Raw genomic sequence first — 13,154 nt, 5'->3', positions numbered from 1 at the left:
GACAGACCCTGGCTTTCGGACTTGTTGCTGATTCATCTGACCACAATACATGTTTCCACTGTGTGATGGTCCATCCTAGATGCCTCCGAGCACAGAGAAGTCGACGCCGCTTCCGGACATGGTTAACATAAAGCTTTTTTTTGTGCATGTAACTCTGTATTGTAGTACTTGACAAAGGTTTGCCAAAGTAATCCCTCACCCATGTGGTTATATCGGCTATTGTTGATCGAAGATCACAGGCGTTTAGCTTAAGCTTGCACCCTTGGCCTTTACGCACTGAAATTCCTCCTGATTCCTTGAACCGTTTAATGATATTATGCACTGTAGAGGGAGAAATATGCAAATCCCTTCCAATCTTAACATTTTAATCATTTTCTCATGCACTTGTTGACAAACTGGAGATCCTCTGATCTTTGCTCATCAAAGACTCAGCCTTTCCTGGATGCTGCTTTTGTACCAAACTGTGATTACAATCACCTGTTGACATCACCTGTTTGGAATCACATCATTGTTTAGTTTTTCACCTCATTACTAGACCCCCTCGTTACTATAATTGCCCTGTCCCAACTTTTTTTAGAATGTGTTGCAGGCCTGAAATGCAGGAATGGAGGTATATTAACAAATGAAATAAAGTTGAGCAGACAAAACATGGAATATCTTGGGTTCAAACTGCAATCAAATAAAAATCAAAGTAAATTTAAGGAACACTGCATTTTTACTTTATTTGCATTATCCATACTGTCCCAACTTTTTCTGATTTGGGGTTGTAATTAAATGCTTTCAATCACTTTCAATCATTTGTTTGTCACCAGCTATAGTTAATTATAATCATATATGAGTAAAGTGAACTTTTAACACCTTAAATTAATGATCCAAGTTGCTGTATGTATATTTTAAAATGCCATTTAATAGATGCTTTTATTGGTATCTTTTTAAAATGCGAACACCCGCTGTAATATGTGCTCCATTCCTCACATGAATATGTGTATTGCTAATTTGTAAAGATAATTACTCCCAATTAGTGGGTAAAAACTGGTGTTAAAAATACATAAATAAATAAATAACAGAAAACGCTGAGTGGAAACGTCTGCAAGAGGCCATAGGTGTATCTGTAAAAGCTTTAGTCCTCAGCACAATAAAACCAATGCAAATACTTCCATCCGAGCTGCTGATGCTGCCTCAGCTTCTTCCACCCACACATCCAAACTCTTGTGGGAATAAGCAATTATGATAAACATCACAAATCTCAACCAGCACATGAACAGAGAGAAAGAGAGCCAGACGTGGTGTATATTAAGCTATGGGCTTCACACCTAGGTCTCCACGCGTCCTCCTGCTGGCTCAGCTATTGCTTACTTACTGGGAAACCAATTATTACTGGCCTGTTTGCCTCAGAGACATTTGTTTTGACTTCAGATCTAGTGAATTAAGAAAGCCTCCACATCTGCACCACATGAGCACAAATGGAGCTCAGCATGGGAGTCTTGCGCTTGTTGGGCTTAAAAGCAGAACATTGGTCACTTGAAGAACGTCTTAACCTTTCATTCTACCTGGTGGAGTATTTTTAGCATTGCTGTCTGCTAAGTAGAGCGCTCTTTGGGATCTGACAGTGGTTTGCTTCCACAGAAGTGTATCTATAATGCAAAATTAAATGGACATGGACATAAACCTATTCAATGAAATCACTACCCGTAATAAGAAAAACGGATTTATTATGACTGGTAGGTGAAGTACAGGGATCGATGGGGTGATGAAATAAAAATTAACTTTTAAAATGGCATGAAATAATTTTTACACTTTATACTCTTATTAAAATTACCAGAGTTGATCATTATTATTAAATTTGCAAGATTTGCTAAACATCCCAAAAAAAGTTAAAATTTCGGCATTTAACAGACGCTTTTATCCAAAGTGATTTACAGTACTGTGACAGTATACAGTCTAAGCAATTGGTGGGTTTAAGGCCTTGCTTAAGGGCCCAACAGTCAGTAGCAACCTGGCAATGGTGGGGCTTGAACCAGCAACTAGGGCTTCCACGATTGAAATGCGTCAGCGTTAATATTTTAAGTTGATGCATTGTTTTTAAAACTATGTTTTTAAATTATCCTTTTTATTTCTACAAAGTTTCTATTCATATAGTCGTTCATATGATTTCCCTCAGCACTATGTGCTGCGTGCATGACCTAAGTCATATTTGGTCCAGTCACTGGTTGGCGGCATTAAGCGCAGTCTTAACAACTGCCGTCTGCAGCCATCAGAGGCCGATTGTAGAGCTTTCAAAGTAAAGCTAAAAGGTTTTCCAAGACCCAAATTATCAAAAGTTTGGGATACTTAAAACTGGCACGAAACAAAAAGGTGGTTTGTACACTGTGCAAAACTTTGATGGTATCACAGCAGCACTAGCGCGATGTTGCACGTCTCTATTGTTTCATCAAGCTTCTTAATCGTGGAAATTGGGCTCACGATTTTTGCAACTGCCGCGGCGCTCAAAGCACAAAAAGCTTTTACAGGTTTTACAGTTTTTAGGAAAATAATTTAGATTGTGATTTTTAGTCAGGAAACCTTTTTTTTAATTATTTGGCAGTGTTCCTCACATCTGTAAAATAAATATGAAATATACACCAATGAGGCATAACATTATGACCACCTTCCTAATATTGTGTTGGCCCCCCTTTTGCTGCCAAAACAAACTGTGATGCATTGTGTATTCTGACACCTTTCTATCAGAACCAGCATTAACTTCTTCAGCAATTTGAGCTACAGTAGCTCATCTGTTGGATCGGACCACACGGGGCAGCCTTCCACATGCATCAGTGAGCCTTGGCCGCCCATGACCTTGTCGCTGGTTTACCACTGTTCCTTCCTTGGAGCACTTTTGATAGATACTGACCACTGCAACCCGGGAACACCCCAAAAGAGCTGCAGTTTTGGAGATGCTCTGACCCAGTCGTCTAGCCATCACAATTTGGCCCTTGTCAAACTCGCTCAAATCCTTACACTTGCCCATTTTTCCATCTTCTAACACATCAACTTTGAGAATAAAATGTTCACTTGTTGCCTAATATATCTCACCCACTAACAGGTGCCATGATTATATAATAATCAGAAGAGATAATCAGTGTTATTCACTTCACATGTCAATGTTCATAATGTTATGCCTGGTCAGTGTATGTTTTAATGGTTTAATGGCTGCACTAGGCTTTGCAAACAGGGATGAAATGTAGATGAAAGGCAAAATCGAAGCAATCGGCACAAGGAGGCGTTCTAAATAACTGGAATGGATGTTTATTTTGGGCATGGTTTTAAAGGAAACACTAAGGCAAGAGTATCAATTTATTTGATGGTTGCCATTAGCTTAAAAAATTCCCCTCTACTTTCTTTAGGTAAATGTGTTACCAGCCACTTAATGTATATTGATTAACTTTTACTTATTTTTTTGCACAGAGCTTTTTCAAGAAGTCAGATTCAACTTGAAATGGTTGCCAGGTTCATACACTTAAATAAATGTGCTATTAAGAGTCTGTTGGGCAGTAAAGGTGAAAGAAAGATGAGCATCATAAAATCTGACTGCCCTCTTTATACCTTCTGGGTGACCGAGTACCGTTTTGAAGCTAATATCACAGTCCAATGAAATGTCCATTTCCTATTTATACCCTGGTGTAAATCTGCCTGGTTCTGCTGAAGTGTTTTGAATGAAGTATAATGGAGAGGAAATGCGGGTCCCTTACAGGCATTTCAAAACAAGTTAGCATCTCGGTTCGGATGCAGTGGAGGAAATGGAAGAGAAGGGCTTATTTTTTTAGCACACCTGGAAGGGATTTTATTTTATCGCTGATTTAAAATAAAGGAGAAAGGAGGGAAGGTAGGCACTGCACAGAGCTGCAGGATAAGAGGACGGTGGCGTGAGGGGGGTAAAATAAAAATAGATGATCTGGGAGGTTGGGGCGTTATGATACGGAGGGAAGAAAAGCAGAACAAAAGGTGAGAGGGGTTGGAGAGCAAGGCACGGAAGGGTTAATCAATCAGGTTAAAGATACACTGATCAGCCATAACATTAAAACCACCTCCTTGTTTCTACACACACTGTAGTGTGTGTTGTGCTGGTATGAGTGGATAAGACACTGCAGTGCTGATGGAGTTTTTAAACACCTGACTGTCACTGCTGGACTAAGAATAGTCTACCAACCAAAAATATCCAGCCAACAGCACCCCGTGGGCAGTGTCCTGTGACCACCGATGAAGGTCTAGAAGATGAGCAACTCAAACAGCAGCAATAGATGAGCGATCGTCTCTGACTTTACATCTACAAGGTGGACCAACTGGGTAGGAGTGTCTAATAGAGTGGACAGTGAGTGGACATGGTATTTAAAAACTCCAGCAGCGCTGCTGTGTCTGATCCACTCATACCACCACAACACACACTAACACACCACCACCATGTCAGTGTCACTGCAGTGCTGAGAATGATTCACCACCTAAATAATACCTGCTCTGTGGTGGTCCTGTAGGGGTCCTGACCATTGAAGAACAGGGTGAAATCAGGCTAAAAAGGTATGTAGAGAAACAGATGGACTACATTCAGTAATTGTAGAACTACAAAGTGCTCCTATATGGTAAGTGGAGCTGATAAAATGGACAGAGAGTGTAGAAACAAGGATGTGGTTTTAATGTTATGGTTGATCGGTGATGTAAGGTGTGGGCTCACCGTGGGACGATGTTAAAGGTGGTGCAGGAGGGGGTAATTATGTTTGTTTGTGCACTATGGAAAGTGGGGCACAACTTCTTCGCCATCTGCCAGCAGCCGCTCGCACCCACAATCCCTCCTGACTGCAGCAGCGCTAAAAATAGCAAGGCTTAGCGTTAGCCTGCAGATAACTAGGAAACGTCGTCACTACTCTTTCTTTACCATGAAATTTTTAAACAGCTTCACCCTGTGGCAGTTCAAAAGAGTTTGAGCTAATTAACCCTCAGCATCAGCTTAATTAGTGGGGTATTTTTGCTTAGTCAGCTTATTTATAGTAGAGCATGCTATAAATTTACATTTGGTTTCATATGCATGCTGTAAACACAGGTTTCTGCCAGAAGCCATGTTTTTTTATAATGGCCTCCTCACAGAATTTTTAGGGTCAGACGCTGATGTTGTATGAAAAAAGCTGGTTTCTATTTTGTCAAAAGTATGTGGACACTCTACCTCATTATTAGGTTCAGGTGTTTTAGAAATATTCACTACTAAGAGAAAATCAATTCTATAAAATAAGTTTTATGGTTTTTTTATGCTTTTTGCATGACCTTCTCCTGTGCATAAAGGTGAGGTCTATAAAGACATACAGTAGACCCTTGAGTTATGAACGGTTTACCATACGAACATTTTGGGTTACGAACGATCTTTTTCAACTTAATGTACAAAAAAATTTCGGATTACGAACCGAAATTCGCGAAACACGTGACGTCACCAACAAGTTGACTCCGAGCATCTCTCTCTTTATATATATATATATATATATATATACAGTGAGCAAACATTCCGACAGCGGACGGTGTTTTTCCCATGTTTTCTTTATATTTTGTAAAATTCTATATTAAAATGTCCCCAAAGAATGTGCAGAGAGAGCGCAGTGTTGAGAAAATGAACAGATCTATTACATTTGTTGTTGTATAATTACTCCTGCCAGTAGCTGTCACTGTGTATCAGACAGAGGGGACAGTGAGTGAGAGAGAAGAAGGAATTCGGCTCAGTAAAGTATTTTTCCTTTCGTGCAGTTACACCTACGAAAAACACTATTGATATAAAGAAGGAAATATGAGAGAAATATGAGAGTTATTGTTGTTTCTGGTTGATACATTTTATAAAAAAGAAGAAAATTTATTATGATGTATGGTACAGCACAGTACTGTATTGAAATGTGATGTGTGTTTTATGTACAGTGCAGTACTACTGTGTATTGTTGTTTATTATTGTTTATTACAGGAATGTCTATTCTATAATTAAGATTTAAGGGAAAATAATACTTGTATTTATAACAAAAAATACATTTTAAGACATTAGAAAGGTTAGGTAAGAGGGTGGTTTTGGGGGTCTGGCACGGATTAATTGTATTTACATTATTTCTTATGGGAAAAATATGGTTTAACTAACAAACATTTTGACTTAAGAACAGCCCTTTGGAACCAATTAAATTCGTAAGTCAAGGGCCTACTGTAGTTTGATGTATAGGAACGCCATACTGCGCCATTGTGCTCTTTTCACATGTTGATTGCAAGCCAGGTCTTCTAGCCTAACATGCCTGACATTACAAATGCTCTTTTGACTGAATGTGCACGATATCATGAAAGTGATAGCTTATCGGTTAAGGTACTAGACTAGTAATTGGACGGCACGGTGGCTCAGTGGGTAGCACTGTCACCTCACAGCAAGAAGGTTTGATAGGTTTGATCCTCAGGTGGGGCGGTCCAGGTCCTTTCTTTGTGGAGTTTGCATGTTCTTCTTGTGTCGGTGTGGGTTTCCTCCAAGAGCTCCGGTTTCCTCCCACAGTCCAAAGACATGCAAGTGAGGTGAATTAAAGATACAAAATTGTCCATGACTGTGTTCGACCTTAAACTTGTGCATTGATGAATCTTGTGTAACCAGTAACTACCTGTTCTGTCATGAATGTAACCAAAGTGTGTAAAACCTGACATTACAATCCAAATAAATAAATAAACTAGTAATCAGAAGGTTGCCTGTTGAACCCCCACCACTGCCAGGCTGCCACTGTTGGGCTCCTAAACAAGACCCTTAACCCCTTATTGCTTGAATAGTATTCAGTCATAATTGTAAGTTGCTTTGAATAAAATGGTCTGCTAAATGCCCAAAGTGTAAATGTCCAACAGACTTTCTTCTAAATCTTGTGGAAAGCCATATCAGAAGAGTGGAGACTGTTATATCTGGATAGAACAGCAATTCAGTATAAATTATAAACAGTTTGATATTAATGGTCAGGTGTACATATTTTTGGCTGTACACCTGTTTAATTTTTTCGCACGTTTATTGTTACTTGGCTGCTGTTTAGGCTCGGTGGGTAGCACTGTCGCCTCACAGCATAAGGTCCTGGAGTTTGCATGTTCTCCCCGTGTATGTGTGGGTTTCTGTCAGGTGCGCCAGTTTTCTCCCACAGTCCAAAGACATGCAGGCAGGTTATTTGAAGCTACTCAAATTGCTCTAGGAGGTGTGTGTGTGTTTGCCCTGTAATGGACTGGTGCCCTGTCCGGGGTGTTTGCTACCTTTTACCCAGTGGATTGGACGCATCGCTGCCCTAAATAGGATACAGGTTGTTTGTTTGTTTATTAGGATTTTAGCGTCATGTTTTACACTTTGGTTACATTCATGACAGGAACGGTGGTTACTCATTACACAAGGGTCATCAGTTCACAAGTTTATATCAAACAAGTCATGGACAACTTAGTATCTCCAATTTACCTCACTTGCATGTTTTTGGACTGTGGGAGGAAACGGGAGCACCCGGAGGAAATCCACACAGACATGGGGAAAACATGCAAACTCCACACAGAAAGGACCCGGACTGCCACATCTGGGGATCAAACATAGGACCTTCTTGCTGTGAGGTGACAGTGCTACCCACTTAGCCACTGTGCCGCCCTGGATAAAGTGGTTGTATGACAGACAGTGAATGAATATATGAACGTTATTTGTATGGTATGGTATGAATATATGGTATTTGTAAACATGATCATTATTTAAATAGTTTGTGCTAGACAGCTTCACCTAACACCTTTATTTCTGTTTCTTCTAGGCAATCTCAGTCTAAAAGGATAATTTAATTGCCTGGGATTTGAGCCAATGCACTCCTGAGAGGAGAGGTGGGTGGATAAAACTGTTTTAATCCCTTATGCAAGATTCTAATCAAATAATGGATATTAATGAGGCCCGTTCTGAACATATGGGCGGAATTTCGTTCTATCCAGATGTTACCAGTAATGGAGAATACAAAAACTCGAGCATCACTGGATTAAACACATCACTGATGGAATCTCTCTCGATTCTTTTACAAACTGATTTGACTGACTCACTTAGTCACTATTTAGTCACAAAGTTCAGCCTGGAGTGTTGCAGAGCCAAAGGGATGTAAAATGTTCTGATTCGACACACATCGCTCCAGGGAGTACGATGTTAACACAAGAACGGACGTCCTAATCTCAAGTATCAGTCTGGTGAACTTTTCAGGCACTTTACAATATATTCCACTCATCTGCTCTCTCCTGATCACTCTGCTGGACCTGGACGTGTATTCAGCTGCTGTGTAGGCATGTTGTGGTCAAACTGGAGATTCATTTATTAAGAAAAGTCACCACCAAGGTTTTGATATTCATGCACTGAAAACCACATATATCAGTAAAGGTAACAGAAAAAAAAAACATTTCCAAGATACTCTGCACTGACACTGACTTTCATAGACGAGAAGACCTCATCCAGGTCAAACCAGGCCTCTGAAAGCTGGCCCGCTCAAAAAATAATAATAATAATAATAATAATAATGATACTGTTTCTATTATCCCTGCAATCGACTGTGTACGTATTTGTATGTGAACCTTCAGCCATCTCTGATTTGAATTCTAAGTGAAAATAATTAAAGTCCTCAGATGAAATTTTATGCTTTCATAGGTAATAAATGTGGATTTATAAAGAAATAAAGTATTTTTCTTGAAAATGTGTGGGTTTTTCTTTTCGTGCAGTCTCTCTCTTATTTTATGCATAAATTATTTTTAATATTCGGGTCATTCCTACAATTCGATGCCTTTTGTGTCCCCAGTACTGATCATTGTATTTATTACGTACATTTTAAACAATACAATTTCTAAACATCTTACTGAAATAATTAACACTTTCAAATACTAAACACAATGTTTTCTACCCCTCCCCCCACGAAATAAATAAATAAATAAAATGACTGTATACATATTGTTTTTATCTCTTAGATACCAGAGGTTTTCCCATGTCCCCAGTGCTGTACATTCTGATTTAGTGATGGATATATGAGGTTTAATCATGAAAATATCTCAGTCTTTCAATACTGTTTAAAAGGTTTTTCTTAAGTCCCTCTAAACCCTGGATTTATTTTTCTTTATGAGTTTAATTTTATTGCTGATTATGAGGGTTTTTCACACGTCCCTCAAGTTGCTGTCCACCCTGTTATTTCTTACTACTGTCTCTTACAATGAAGAGCTGTTTTAAATACTGACATCATTTCCTGGAGATCACATGATCTTTTTGGAGGGAAAACAACTGTGGACGGTGAGTGGCTAACTCCTCATTTTAATGTTGTTTTTTCCACATTTTATCCTAAAAGTCTTATATGCTCAATCATAACATGTCCACTCTGTTATGGGATATATGAGAAAAAGCAATACGATCTGATCATTTTAAAAATAATCACACTTAAAAAACAGAATTATTTGTCTGAATTCACTGTTATGCTAGCATGGTTTTGCTCACTCGCTAGCTAATGGCTAATTTTATGTCAGAATGTCCACCCTGTTATGGTCCACCTTGTTACAAGCTAACACGTAACAGGGTGGACGTCACAGTGTATATGAGGTGCATGTGTAATTTAGCTTGACCAATATTAGTTTGGAAAAGTATAACATGTCCTTTTTATAATAAAACATGAAAAACAAATTAAAACTGTTTTTTTTTTAAGTTTTAAGGTCCAAAAGGCACCCAATCCCAGGAATGACCCATTCATGTATAGTAACTTGGTGCAAGGTTGCTGGCTTCCTGTAGCTGCCCGCGTTCAGTTTAAAACACTGATGCTCGCCTACAAAGCCAAAAATGGACCAGCCCCAAGCTGCCTTTGAGGTCTAATAAAACCCAGCTCTGTACCATGCAACCTCCAAGCCACTAGTCTCGCTTGACTTGATCCTTCACCCAGAACTCAAGGAAGACAAGCATCAAGGCTCTTCTCTGTACTTGCACTCAAGCTTCCCCTGTCTGTCCAAACATCTGAGTCTCTCGCTGTCTTCAAAAGACGATTAAAAACCTTCATCACCTATTTACTAAGCACTTAAGCTGACATGTACTTACTTACTAATGCCCTTAATTATTTCTTGCAATTAAAAAAAAAACCTTTGGTTTTTAACAGGGTTTTAGCATATTTGTATTATTGGACTGTTGTTTACTTAAACAGTAGATAGAGTAAGGTAATGTTTACTATGGAAGCACTTTTGTAAGTCACTCTGGATAAGAGCATCTACTAAAAGCCAAATATGTAAACGTAATGTAATGTAAATGTTGCAATAGATCTGAATCCTACACAGAAACACCTTAGATAGGACACCACTATCACACACCCAGTTATTTACTCCAAAAAGAAGCAATTTCATGTAGTCAGTTCATTTACCTCCATGGTTTATGGAGGTAAGAAAAAACTTAATGTCCTAGATCTAATTTACAGGGGCACCATGTCCTGTTCTATACAGAGAGAGAGATGCAGAAATGTCCAGGACCCTAAAGAGAGTGCTACACTGATCTGGACTCATCCACATAAGAAGCGGCAAAACTGATTTTGCGCCGGCTGTGCTGTTGTTTCCTATGAAGTGTGGCACTTTGGCCATGTTGGGCTTGAGATTTTTGCGCTTCACCTGACCGCTGAACTTTTCAAAGTGCCTCCAATGAGATGAAGTGTTTGATATGACGTGGTAAAGCGATGAACAACGCTTAATGTGACATTGTACTAAAACAGGGAGGAATTTCATTAGTGGAGAGAAATTATGATGAGCTTAGAGAAGTTTAGTCTTCTTAGGTCACTCTTTTAGTACATTAAGCCACATTAAGCATTTTCACAAGAAGAGTTTTTGAAGCTGATTCTCACCGTTTCTCAGCACCCCGAGCTGTATAACACAAGTTTAAAAGTGAAACCACCACAGTAAGGAAAATACGGCTAAACATACACCAATCATCATAACATTAAAACCACCTCCTTGTTTCTACACTCAATGTCCATTTTATCAGCTCCACTTACCATATAGAAGCACTTTGTAGTTCTACAATTACTGACTGTAGTCCATCTACAGAGCAGGTATTATTTAGGTGGTGGATCATTCTCAGCACTGCAGTGACACTGACATGGTGGTGGTGTGTTAGTGTAAGATGAGCTGGTATGAGTGGATCAGACAGCAGCGCTGCTGGAGTTTTTAAATACCTCACTGTCCCTGCTGGACTCAGAATAGTCCACCAACCAAAAATATATCCAGCCAACAGTGCCCCGTGGGCAGCGTCCTGTGACCACGGATGAAGGTCTAGAAGATGACCAACTCAAACAGCAGCAATAGATGAGCGATCGTCTCTGACTTTACATATACAAGGTGAACCAACTAGGTAGGAGTGTCTAATAGAGTGGACAGTGAATGGACACGGTATTTAAATACTCCAGCAGCGCTGCTGTCTCTGATCCACTCATACCAGCACAACACACACTAACATACCACCACCATGTCAGTGTCACTGCAGTGCTGAGAATGATCCACCACCCAAATAATACCTGCTCTGTGGTGGTCCTGTGGGGTTCCTGACCATTTAAGAACAGGGTGAAAGCAGGCTAAAAAGGTATGTAGAGAAATAGATGGACTACAGTCAGTAATTGTAGAACTACAAAGTGCTTCTATATGGTAAGTGGTAGAAACAAGGAGGTGGTTTTAATGTTATGGCTGATCAGTGTAGATACACATGGATGCTTTCAGAGTGGACGGTTATTTCACACAAATGCAGATTCGTGTCGTGTTGCACCTTGATGACATTTTACCTCACCATTCAGGCCAAGCAGCAATTTGCGTCCTCATACAGACGATACATAATTCTGATGTCTTAGACAATATTTGTTTATTCCTCCATTTTCCGTAATCATTCTATCCTGGTCAAAGATCTGGGCATACGATGGATTCACCCTGGATCACAGAGCATTTCTAAAACATATTTGTTCGGTTTCACCCACGACTCTATGCAATCTAGAGTTCACAATTCATCTGCTGAGGTGCTATTTGAGAGCAGGAAGATGTGGGGAGATGTTCAATACACCACAGGAAGTAAGTGTAGGTGGAGATCAAAGCTGAAGCCTTTTTGGTTGTGCTGCACCGACACCACTTTCACACACCCACTTACTGTATGTATTCTCTCTTGCTTATAGCAAGGTAATAGTAGCAAATCTACTCACCTACTTACAAAATTATTTTTTGGGTAGGGTGGGAGGGTACCATAACACCACATGGACACTTGTAGACAGTAACCAGAGGTGGGGACTGATTTCGGAACTTGGGCTACTGGGGTTGTGTGTCACCAACTCTACCCGTGTGATATCTTGTTCTTCTATTCTTGCATACTTGTATTGCAGTGGCGATTTCTCTAAGACTGCAAGCTCAGCTTTCCCCTAAAATGTCAAAAATTAAATGGTCAAATATGTACAGTTGTGTTAACATTTCATTGACTACAAATGCGTTAGAACACGTTCATCTCGAAGACGAGTTCGTTCAGAATCAGCTACTTGACTGACTCGATTTTGTTAACTTCTCATACATTCCCGTAGCGTCAATGCATTTGCCCGTAGAAGCTGAGCATCTATTCACTTCAACGGGACTGCATAAAAACTTTTTTTTCATTGCTTCGAAACTCGCCGGTCATTGGATATATGCCACGATTTTGTCCCGCCCCCGGACGCTGAGCGTCTCTGGGGGTGAATGGAGCTGTGGGCGGGTCTGGACACGGAGCTTCTGCAAGATGATTGGAGGATCAGTCGAAAGGCTAAATCCCGTTTTGATTGACAGCTATTTTGAGATCTACACGTCACTTAATCACTGGGAGCTTCAGTCCCATCGCAGATTTTGCGAGTGAAGTCGAAAGACAAATTGCAACTGGTTTTTGCTTGGTGAAATTACTTGACCATTTCCATTGTTCATTGTGTAAATAAAACACACTCATAGTATTTGTTTCAGTTTAACATAATTTCAACATTTCCTTGTTCGAGTTCAGGCCATTTTCTTGAAAAGGAACGGAGGGCAGAATTTATGTATAAATAAATTGACAAATTTTATGATGTAAGCCGACAATGAGCTTCCCCTCTTTGAAAGACCAGCAGCCGCCACTGTTGTATTGGTATCACACTTTCAGC

The sequence above is a fragment of the Trichomycterus rosablanca genome, chromosome 11, assembly GCF_030014385.1.
Source record: "Trichomycterus rosablanca isolate fTriRos1 chromosome 11, fTriRos1.hap1, whole genome shotgun sequence".
NCBI lineage: Eukaryota > Metazoa > Chordata > Actinopteri > Siluriformes > Trichomycteridae > Trichomycterus > Trichomycterus rosablanca.
This window is presented reverse-complemented; position numbering follows the sequence as displayed.